Source organism: Haliotis rufescens, unplaced genomic scaffold, assembly GCF_023055435.1.
Source record: "Haliotis rufescens isolate VD_foot unplaced genomic scaffold, xgHalRufe1.0.p SCAF_31, whole genome shotgun sequence".
Lineage (NCBI taxonomy): Eukaryota > Metazoa > Mollusca > Gastropoda > Lepetellida > Haliotidae > Haliotis > Haliotis rufescens.
The window spans coordinates 5,063,242-5,075,641 of NW_025964013.1; positions in this window are offsets into that span (position 1 = coordinate 5,063,242).

Below are 12,400 nucleotides of genomic sequence, written 5' to 3' on the forward strand. Positions count from 1 at the left end.
ATAACAACTGGTAGTGGTCAGCGCGTTCGGCACTTACCAGTGTACCGTTATCAGCTATTTAGAGTGGTTTTATAATGCAACAACGTTAAATGCGTCAATATGCATTAACATGATCCAGTTGCTCGATATAATTTACTTTATGTATATTTGTTTCCGTTTTTATGCCTGATAAATACGGTTCCAGAATATAACTTATATCCGATGTTCATCCATCAAATATATTCTTTATATACAAAACCAGATCAGTGCAAGTACAGCAACGTATATTATTCTTATCTGTAGCCCAAAATATATTTCTTATTAGGTAACTACTTTGTGAGGGCATAGCACTAGACCACAATACTCCAACGTAACTTTTGTTCTAGATAAATGCACGCACTTTAATCAATGCCTGATAAATTTATGTTTTTCAATTTATACATATTATTTCCATTCGGTAAGATGAATGGACGCTGTATAGAATATCTCAGATACTATACTTTTAGCATAATTTGGACGCTACAGATAACGTTGTAGTTTTATGTTGTAGAATAGTTATAATGAAACAGGCTTTCCTATAGCAGTGTTTATATCCATTTCTAAATTACAGTTCACAAGCAATTTCTCTGTTTGGCGAAATCTCCAATAAGGTTCATAAACATTCACAACAGAATATACGTTCACTAATGATCAGTTTTAATTCATATATATTTCAAGTTTCAAATACGGTATTCATTCATGTGTGATTTGTATAAGTTCGGCCCGCATAGCGCGGCATGCACAGGCGGCGGTGTCTTATTACTGTTACAATTCTGTTTCCGAGAATGATTAATGCGCATACCAAAAGTTTCTCGTGCAGCATTGGCGAGCATGTGCGCTAGCTCATCGGCTTACCTATTCATGACGGTTACAGGCCGGCAAAGCCACATTTCGAAAATAGATAGCCCAAATTGATGTGGCTCTCGCGGCAATGGTTATGGTTGCGTGATTGTATAATGTGGCTCTCGCGGCTATGCTGTCAAAACATGCTTTGTGATTCTAACAGGTTACTGTATATAACAAAACAAGTCTTGTTTTCTCATTTTTTATTCAACATATCCATCAAAACTTTACATTGATGAATATGAATAGCATATGAATATCATAATGGATTTAATGTCATTACTGCAGATGAAGGAGGTCGCCCACGTGGTCAGCATATTCCATCTCACTCAGGTGTTGGTTCAGGAGCTGGATCTTGAGGGACGCAATACGTGCATCGATTGCCTTGTACTTCTTTCTTCGTGAAGGTTCTGACCACTGGTGAGAGAGTCTCAGGACTGCAACCTCTTTGAGTGACTGCTCTCGCTGAAATAGCTTCACTACCTCCTAGATGTTCGGGTGGCACTTCTTGGCAAGTTTCTTTATCTTGTTGTGCCACACTTCAAGGTGATTGTTGGTACGGTGGCCTTTGTTTTCGAAATGGTTCAAAATCTCTGGCATGAAGGCCCCTCCTTGAACCCAACTGGTTGTCACGTAGTCCACGAAGGCAGTCACTTTAGGGCCAGCAGGAGAGTCAGCAATGGCATCAAGCCACACATCATCCACTTTGTCACGAGGTAGTAGAGGGAGGGCAGCAGCTCTTCTCACCAGCTTCTTCACCTCCTCATCTTCCTTATAGGCCATCATCAGACCTTCTTTCTGCACCCTCCTCCAGATACATTGGGTGAAGTGAAAGAAACACCCTCTAACTAATGTCTCTAACTAATGTCCCAGGAAATAAATACATCAGTCACGGCATTGTGAGCTGCACGTTCAAAGTCCAACTAATGTGGGACACTCATTTAAAGGTATCTCTAAAGAACACCACGCTTAATAATTTAAATGTGGGACACTCATTTAAAGGTATCTCTAAAGAACACCACGCTTAATAATTTAAATGTGGGACACTCGTTTAAAGGTATCTCTAAAGAACACCACGCTTAGTAACTTAAATGTGGGACACTCATATAAAGGTATCGGTAATCGGATTAAGTAATTACCCGCTAGAATAGGTGAAATGCACTCAGCTGAAAATGTGGCTCTACCGGCAATAGCCATTTCTGAAATGTGGCTCTCCCGGCTAGACACCGCCGCCTGTGCATGCCGCGCTATGCGGGCCGAGCTTATACAAATCACACATGAATGAATACCGTATTTGAAACTTGAAATATATATGAATTAAAACTGATTATTAGTGAACGTATATTCTGTTGTGAATGTTTATGAACCTTATTGGAGATTTCGCCAAACAGAGAAATTGCTTGTGAACTGTAATTTAGAAATGGATATAAACACTGCTATAGGAAAGCCTGTTTCATTATAACTATTCTACAACATAAAACTACAACGTTATCTGTAGCGTCCAAATTATGCTAAAAGTATAGTATTTGAGATATTCTATACAGCGTCCATTCATCTTACCGAATGGAAATAATATGCATAAATTGAAAAACATAAATTTATCAGGCATTGATTAAAGTGCGTGCATTTATCTAGAACAAAAGTTACGTTGGAGTATTGTGGTCTAGTGCTATGCCCTCACAAAGTAGTTACCTAATAAGAAATATATTTTGGGCTACAGATAAGAATAATATACGTTGCTGTACTTGCACTGATCTGGTTTTGTATATAAAGAATATATTTGATGGATGAACATCGGATATAAGTTATATTCTGGAACCGTATTTATCAGGCATAAAAACGGAAACAAATATACATAAAGTAAATTATATCGAGCAACTGGATCATGTTAATGCATATTGACGCATTTAACGTTGTTGCATTATAAAACCACTCTAAATAGCTGATAACGGTACACTGGTAAGTGCCGAACGCGCTGACCACTACCAGTTGTTATTCAACATGTAATTAAAGTCTCGCCCACCGACTTGATTGTGGCGGCGTAAATCTGAAGTGCCAGATGTTGTTATGCAATTTCTTATCGCTAGTATGTACCAACATGTCTTAAATGGTTAACCGACAACTTATGAATTGAAGGCGAATTTCACAAAAAGTTGAATAAAATAGCAATTTTAGCACTGTTACACTTGCAACAGTGTGTGTAGGTTTGTATACCAAACACGGTCAGAGGAGATTGTCGCAAGCTTGCAACAGTGTGTGTAGGTTTGTATACCAAACATGGTCTGAGGTGATTGTCGCAAGCTTGTAACAGTGTGTGTAGGTTTGTTTACCTAACACGGTCAGAGGAGATTGTCGCAAGCTTGCAACAGTGTGTGTAGGTTTGTATACCTAACACGGTCAGAGGAGATTGTCGCAAGCTTGCAACAGTGTGTGTAGGTTTGTATACAAGCTCGGTCAGAGGAGATTGTCGCAAGCTTGCAACAGTGTGTGTAGGTTTGTATACAAGCTCGGTCAGAGGAGATTGTCGCAAGCTTGCAACAGTGTGTGTAGGTTTGCTGTCATGAAGGAGATACTTGCTGATCAGTGTGGCGAGTTTAACAGCTGGACTTACATCAGTTCTGCCATAAATGTGGGATTAAGCATTGTCACAAGTCCTTGCTACCCACAGGCCTATGGAATAATTGAAAAATACAACAGCACTTTGAAATGCATGATAAACAAAACGGTCTAAGATCGCACCGACTGAATTCGTGGAGCCATGGTTGGCTACCGTAGCACTGTCTAAACGACAATAAACCAGACGCACCTGTTGTGAATTATTCTTTTACTTTTACGTGATGCCTGAGTTGGATCAGTAAATAAATATCTGTGGGGAAAATAGATACGCCAGGTGGAAAGGTTACGTTTAGACTACTGGGCCACCCGTGCCCCCTAGAGAGTTTATAGGTTAGAAGACAAAGGCAAACTAATTGCACCACATAACCAACCCAACATGAAGATATGGTACGGAAAAGAGTCTACCGAAAGTGGATCAGATAACATTTTGAGCAATAATTCGATTGAAGAAACCCCATCAAGAACACAGTGTGTAAGAAAAGAAACCGACATGTTGGATGAGAGAGTTAGGATGAATGGATCAAGTATATATGCAAGCTATTGACGGACGTAACTTCTTATTCACTGTGAGAATCATCTTCCCGAGGCAAGTGAGTTAACTGACAATAAAAGGCCAGTGGAAACTGGACTTTTATAGTCAGTTAACTCACTTGCCTCGGGAAGATGTGTGCGAGAAAATGCAGGAGAGAAATCAGGGGTGAATTATGTGACAAATACATTGTTTGCGGCAATAGTATCACTTGAGAGTCTTGTGTAATAAAAGTTTGGTCCTAACATTGCGACTATAATCGTTTTAATAATACATTGAATAAACGCCTTCACCCTCATTGTGTAAAATAAGCAATTCAACAGACGAAGATTGCGACACATTGATGAATTAATGACAAAAGAGTACTTGGGTACTTGATGACGTGCGTCCCATCTGGATCAGTCACAGACCAAGTGACAAGCCGTGGTTCGATAACGAACAGAAGATTATTTGTGTAAATATTGTGCAACTCAGGATGTCAGGGTGGTGAAAGATGAAGCCCGAATCCTATTTCCTGTGACTAATATTCTGATCAACGATTTAATCTACAAGAAAACGCAAAGGAACTTAACCCTGTAAACACTTAACAAGTTAACTTACATCATTGAGGAATACCATTTACTGACCCTCCTATCCATTACTCTCGCAAATATTCAGATACGCAGGCTTTTGTATGCATAATGATGTACCTGCATTGTCAATCATTTATTTTATCTGAATATAAAAACTTTGTGTTTTAACTTGTTTTAAACCTTTCTATTCCGTGTGCGAAATGCGTATAATGTCGGAAAGCGCACGTACAATCTCCATATCATCATCACCTTTCTGTTTAAGATGGACTTCATGTTAATGTGAAATGTGTAGTGTATAGTGACTAACGGTTTAATTTAGAATGCATTGTCTACTATTTTAGGGGGCGGTCGGGTAGCCTAGTGGTTAAAGCGTTCGATCGTCACGCCGAAGACCCGGGTTCGAATCCCGACATGGGTACAATGTGTGAAGCCCATTTCTGGTGTCCCCCGCCGTGATATTGCTGGAATATTGCTAAAAACGGCGTAAAACCAAACTCACTCACTCACTATTATTTTAGCGTTGATTGTGGGGATCTTACTGAGATACATAACTTCTGGGGTTTTTATGTCCACAAAGAAATTGATAGTAATGTTGCCAAAACCATTTTTCACGCCGTCGAGCGTTGATGCATTGTCGTAAAGACATTTTGTATCTGCGTTTGACGTTGATCATGCAAATGTTTTATAGTTGTTTGGGTGTTTATATGTGTTTATATTTGTACTTTATCCTTTGTAATTCCCCAAGGAACGGGTTCATGCAAGTTGTTGATAGGTATCGTGTGTGTTTTTATGGCGCACATGCAATGATACGTTAATAAAATATAAGTTTGTCTGTAGTTTTAAAGGCATAGAATAATTTATACATAACTTATTACTAAATCTTGTTCTCGATCAGTCTACAATACTTAAAATGTGAAGTCCGTTTAAAGTTTCAGTTATAAATTTCAAGGAGGAAATGTGTGTTTTAGGAATAAAATTAAGTTTTAAATAGCGAAAGCATTCAACAGTGAATCATAGACCACGTGTTAACACGGTAAGGCTTTAGGTGACGTGGCAAGATGGCAGATCGCAACACTGAGATTTTCTCTCCGTCAACTATTTAGTAAATTAAGTGCTAACTATTTTATTTATACTCATGCATACCTTAATAGTTTACGAACGGGGGTGTTCCCATGTACAGCATGTTGATTTATTGTTATACATTGTAAATAATAATGTGGGGGCATTATCAAGTGTGAATGATCTTTCAATGACATGTATGTGATATACAAATGTGCAGTATTCTATTTGTATATATTCATGTAATATTGCTTATCCTGACGTCTTGTTTTATATTTAAATATTTTGCTGAAATTTATAACTTTTCTCTTGTATAAATGTTGGAATACATTTGAGTTGAGTTTAGGGATATAGCTTGTCACCTGTCATCCTTCACCAAGCTTGTGTCAGTGTCTGGGGGAGGGGGGTGTCATTAAAACTAATTAGTCCCATAAAGGGGTAATTAGTTTCTCAAATATTCGCGTTCTCTGCTATCACACCTTTTCAGTGTTTCTATGCCATTTGATGTATTTGCTAACGGTATGGTGTAATTTTACGCTGTGCTATCTACTGTCGGTTATTCGTGACAAGTATTACTCAGTAGGTACGCCCCAGAAATTATCACAAATATTGTATAAGGTCCCGCCCCCGTGTTGCTCTTGTTTTGGTCAAATGACCCCCATATTGAAGATGAAGAACATGTTTGTTCCACTGTCCATTATACGATTATCTAAGATCGACATTATTTACGAGTATAACGGCTACAATGTCCAACTTTATAAACCTGCCAGACAATGAAAAATTGTGTGCCTTTTTTCCCTTTTTTAAACATGAGATATATTTCGATGCCAATACCTTCTTTTTAACATTACAACGCAGAAAGCTATTGTTATATGAGTAAAACATTTTTATTTGTACATATCATTTAGTGTTGTATCGTCTTTCATAACTGTATGAGTGGTTCTGTATTATTATTTTTATGCATTAACTCCGATATTAGCCATGGTTTTTTTTGTTGTGCAGCAGTGAGACGAAAGTAAGATGTCTGTTCCCATCCCCGTTTTGCGCTTGTTTTAGAGGAATGATCCGTATCCCCGTTTTGCGCTTTTTTGGTCGAATGACCCATACCCCCGTTTTGCGCTTGTTTTGGTTGAATGATCCGTATCCCCGTTTTGCGCTTTTTTGGTCGAATGACCCATACCCCCGTTTTGCGCTTGTTTTGGTTGAATGATCCGTATCCCCGTTTTGCGCTTTTTTGGTCGAATGACCCATACCCCCGTTTTGCGCTTGTTTTGGTCGAATGATCCGTATCCCCGTTTTGCGCTTGTTATGGTTGGATGCTAATCTGCTAACTAATCACATTCAGCTTTTGATTACGTTTTTGATGCTGTTTACGAATAATAATAAATCACCTCTGCCTCCTTTGCAAATGGTAAAGAGGGAGATAAACATTACATTAATTCTACTTAAGAAATCAGAAAATATCAACTAATTCATCAACAAGAATACAACCGATGAAGGAACACATATGACACTTACAAAGTATATTTACAGACGGATCCAAGGATGATGACGCAGTTGCTAGTACCACTGTCATTGGATCCAGAACAATATTTGCAAAATTACCAGAAATAGATCCATGTTCTCAGCTGAAGCAAATGCCTTTTAACAGCTCTAAATTATATCAATTACCAATCTAAACATAAACAGTTCATAATATTTCCAGATTCTCTTTCGTGCCTTCAGGGAATTATAAGTGTCACGTGAACAGGGCGGCCTCCGTGGTAGAGCGTCTGCCCGGTGAGTGAAAGGTCCGGGGTTCGATCCCCGGCCGTTGATACCAACAAATGTTAATATATAGTGCTTGTTGTTACCCTGCCTGACGCTCGGCCCTAAGGGAGTCAAAACTGGTCGGGTCGTGGTCAGTCAACTGCCTGAGTAAGATATTCATGCCAAACTGCGGGATGGCATCTCAGTGGGCTAGCACTATAAATCGGCATCAGTCCGGATTAGTAAAATTCCAAATTTCCGCCAAAATTGATCAAGGGACTATAGAGCCCCTCCAAGTTGCCTTACCTTTCGGACATACCATTCTCGACCACATCACTAAATGGCCTGGCGGGCCCATGCACGAAATAAGCATATGTTGGAAAGCGCACGTTTAACCCAAACTTAGCAAGCAAGCAAGCAGCCACACACACACGTGCATGCACGTCGCTATATAAGTGGAATAATCTCTAACGCGACGTTTAACCCCATTTCACCTCACCTCTTGAAACAGCCTCTGTTACTTGAAATTGACGAATTATATTATGATCCTGCTACTGACCAATATGACTTCGTCTTTTGTTGGTTACCCAGCCACGTTGGAATCATTGTTCACCCAACAAATCTGTGACACCACTTCTGATCCCATACAGTGATTATAAACCTGTAATTAGATGTTACATCGGAGATCTAATTAAAAAGAAGTGGGGCGCCCAAGACGATATTAAAAAATTACATGCAATAATGCCCACTATCGGTTACACCTACTTGGGTTGTCGGTCAGGATTTGAAGAGGCCATAAAGCCACGATGTCATTTGCCCACGGCAGATATGCACATGAATATTTATTGAAAGGTGAAGATCCTCCATTATGTTTCCTTTTTGATGACAGAATCATGATTAAGCATATCCTGCTTTCCTGTGTTGAGTTTTCCAATACAAGACAATAATATCCAACAATAACGCAGATTTTGGGATATGATTTAAACATGTAGTTTTTGATGGATTGAATTCCCTTCATCAGTTCCTTTTCTCAATGTCTAAGGAGATACGAATTGGTGTGACCTGTGACATGTCAAGGTACAATAAGCGTGTACCAAACAGTATCAGTTGAATGAGTTATTACTCATTGTTCATGAATGTTTGAGGAAATAGAAGGAAACATTGTATATGCAATATGGAGCTTGGTTTTGTTATTTAGCTGCCGTTTAGTTTAGGATGTAGAGAAAGTCCATGTGGGGAATTGTCTGTGATGGCTTTTGGTCATGTGGGGGTTTTCAATGGGGGAATTGTCTGTGTTGGCCTTTGGACGTGTGGGGGTTTTCAATGGGGGAATTGTCAGTGTTGGCCTTTGGACGTGTGGGGGTTTTCAAAGGGGGGAATTGTCCGTGTTGGCTTTTGGTCGTGTGGGGGTTTTCAGTGGGGGGAATTGTCCGTGTTGGCTTATGGTCGTGTGGGGGTTTTCAAAGGGGGGAATTGTCCGTGTTGGCTTTTGGTCGTGTGGGGGTTTTCAGTGGGGGGAATTGTCCGTGTTGGCTTTTGGTCGTGTGGGGGTTTTCAGTGGGGGGAATTGTCAGTGTTGGCTTTTGGTCGTGTGGGGTTTTCAGTGGGGGGAATTGTCCGTGTTGGCTTTTGGTCGTGTGGGGGTTTTCAGTAGGGGGAATTGTCAGTGTTGGCTTTTGGTCATGTGGGGATTTTCAATGGGGGAAATGGTCTCTGTTGGCTTTTGGTCGTGTGGGGGTTTTCAGTGGGGGGAATTGTCAGTGTTGGCTTTTGGTCGTGTGGGGGTTTTCAGTGGGGGGAATTGTCAGTGTTGGCTTTTGGTAAAGTGGGGATTTTCAATGGGGGAAATTGTCTATGTTGGCTTTTAACCGAGCGGGGAATTGCACTTGTGGGGAACTGTCCGTGGGAAATACATGGGAATAAATATTCACATAAGTGTAATACAAATTTACCGTAGTCTGATAAATATAATTATTTGTATCGATATGTTTTCATTTAAGCGTTATTGACACTATAAATCCAGAGTATGTTTTCAACAAAAGAAGCCGTCAATAAATGAACATGCATCTTAAGAACAGACATGATTGTGTGTGAGTCCTTTGGACCCACTGGTTCTGCATAATTTAAGAAATTAGCAAAACTTACAGATTGTGTTATGAAATATATGGTCATATGTATGAGAATTAAAATGTGTTCAATTCAACTCTTGCATGTCAGCACTAAGAACTACACTAAGTTTTGAGGTGAGGCTCAAATGTGTCAACAGCCTTATTTGACACGTTAACAGGAATACTTGGGCAAGTCGATACTTTCATACGTAAGATAAACAGTACAAACATACGGTAAAACATCTTCCTTTGCAGAATTTGCATTTTTTACTTACATAATAAAGCTATGCTGATGCATTTAAGCGTGTCGAATAGAACACCTCCAAGCTTAGGGAAGATACAAATGACAAGTTGTCAGTGATTTGAACTTACAGTTAACTACGGTTATAACGAACTCAAAGGGACTACTAATTTTAGTTCGTTATAACCATAATTCGTTATAAGCATATATACAGCATAACTACAGCATATAGTCGGGACTAAAAAGTTAGTTCGTTATAAGCGTGTTCGTTATAACCGTAGTTTACTGTATTTGATTATTTCCAATCGGTATTTCAAAGTTTTCAGTAACTGCATTTTGTGATAGTTCAAGAGGACCAAAACGCCATCATGTCTCGTTCTTGGATCAAACCATATGTATTTGAACAATCAGAATTTAAAAAATGATAATCCAAGTTAGAAAAATATAATGAGCTGCAGGCCGTGAATGTATATTAACGAGGATGCAGTCCCGACTAAAAAAACAAACATGAAATCTAGATGTTTGATAACTATATCAGACTCAGTTGACCTCACGGAGGGGGACAATAACACGTGTTTTAACTTACATAGAGGTGTGTAATTGACAGCCTGCCTAAGTGGAGATAAAAGGGATCATTGATTGCCTGTAATTAATCGTATAAGTATCCGTTCGTGATTGTACAGACAGGAGAGAGTCCTCCTCAAGGGTCAGATATTGTGTATACAGGTGAGTGTATCCACCTCTAGCGGTCAGTGATTGTATATACAAGCGAGTGTATCCACCTCTAGCGGTCAGTGATTGTATATACAAGCGAGAGTATCCACCACTAGCGGTCAATGATTGTACACATAAACGAGTGCGTCCACTTTTAGCGGTCAGATGGTCATCGTTGACAAAAGCCCGCTGTGACGGTGTGATCTTTGTGGAGTGACGCGCTGTGTATCAATCTGGGAGTGTCACTCTGACATTTAGCAGTACTCACGCAGCCAGCTTGGGTAATGTCACTCGTGCATATAAGACGAGCAGGTGCCTGGATGTGGCAATCAACCTCTCAGCTTCTTACACCACAGTTAACTTTCCACTTCGTCTTCATTCGCTGAGAGTTTCCATAATTGTCGAAGATATACACAACTTATTAGTATTACTGGGGTCAAATATTTCTGCCGTTGGTAAGATGAAGCGCATGAATTCAACAAGTAACCTGCGTAAGAAGGCTACGATGGTGAGCGAGCACAACTTCCTCGAGGCCGAGAAGCCACGTTCCCGAGCTCCTCCCAAGCCACTAAGGACCTTCTCAAGGGTAAAAGCAGAGAAGAGCGCTCAGTCAAAATCAAGCGATGTTTCTAACAGCTTTAACGATTCATTCGATGAGGACATCTCGGAAAATATCACTGCCTTACTTGGAAAGTCACTTGAGCGGTTAGAGATTACTCCAACATCTCAACCTTCACCATGCGAATCGAAATGTCTACGTGAGTGGGTCCTGCGGATGTGTCTGGTGGAGAAGCTTGAAAAAACCGCAATCGCCATGGAAACAGAAGAAGAAACAACCGGTGCGTGTCAGTCACGCGATGACAATTCAGGATGGTTCGGACCGAAGTTGGTGGAACTGATGGAGCCCCCAAGGAAGAGGAGGAAGTTCAGCAGCAAGTTCTTCCGTAATCTGAGTCCAAGTCGTCTGCTGCTGAGGCAGAAGCAGAAGGAAGAGAAAAAGAAGAACAGACGACAACAACGGGAGAAGAGGGAACGTGGGGACAAGGTGGCTGTGTTGGACAAGAACAGTACATTCAGTACAGACAGATGTAGAATGAACTTATCCAAGGTACCTGGATTCTTCACCAAGACGTTCTGGAAGGATGGCAAGAAGCATACAGAGCTATGACGTTCTTTTTACGACTCATTCTAACGTGAGGGGTGGGGACTAATGCGTATGAAAGTGCTTATTCATAATCCTATGCTTGTTATATGTAATGTGGACATGGATATTGTCCCATGACACATTCTGCACCCATTGTACATAATTGAATTGTGAGTGATTGTCAATAAATAATAACATCATTATTTGTGTTTTACATAGTTTATGTGGTCATTTATAAACTATTGGCTATAGTCTGGTGGGCTAAGCTATAATGTCAAGATGGGTTGTAAATTTAAAATTCAAGAGAATATTCTCGATCTTCCGGACATGATTTGGACTAATAAGAAGGTTATCATACCTGCTTGTCCGATCTGATTGGTTCACGCGATCTTTATAAAATACTGTGAATCGCTCCTGGGGGACATACATACAAGAGGGCATTCCAACCTATGCGCAATTTTGTACATTTCGTATATACAACAAATCCAACAAGTTTTGTTTAGGCCGCCTATTAAAAGCTTGTTTACTGTTTGGATATATGGAATGATTTGTAAATTACTTCATTCAGTTTTTTTAGTTACTTTAGTTAGTATTGATTCCACACAATATGTGGTGATTGTTATTTCTTATAAACATCGTCATTGATTATGTACCCGGCAGCATTCCCGGCATGTTCACGAGTGCAATACAAAAGTATACGTTTCAGCTGCATCTACGATATTCAATGATATAATTGATACAATATACAATGTAAGCCAGCTTTAAAAAATATATATATATACAATTAGTTCACAATGATACTACAAT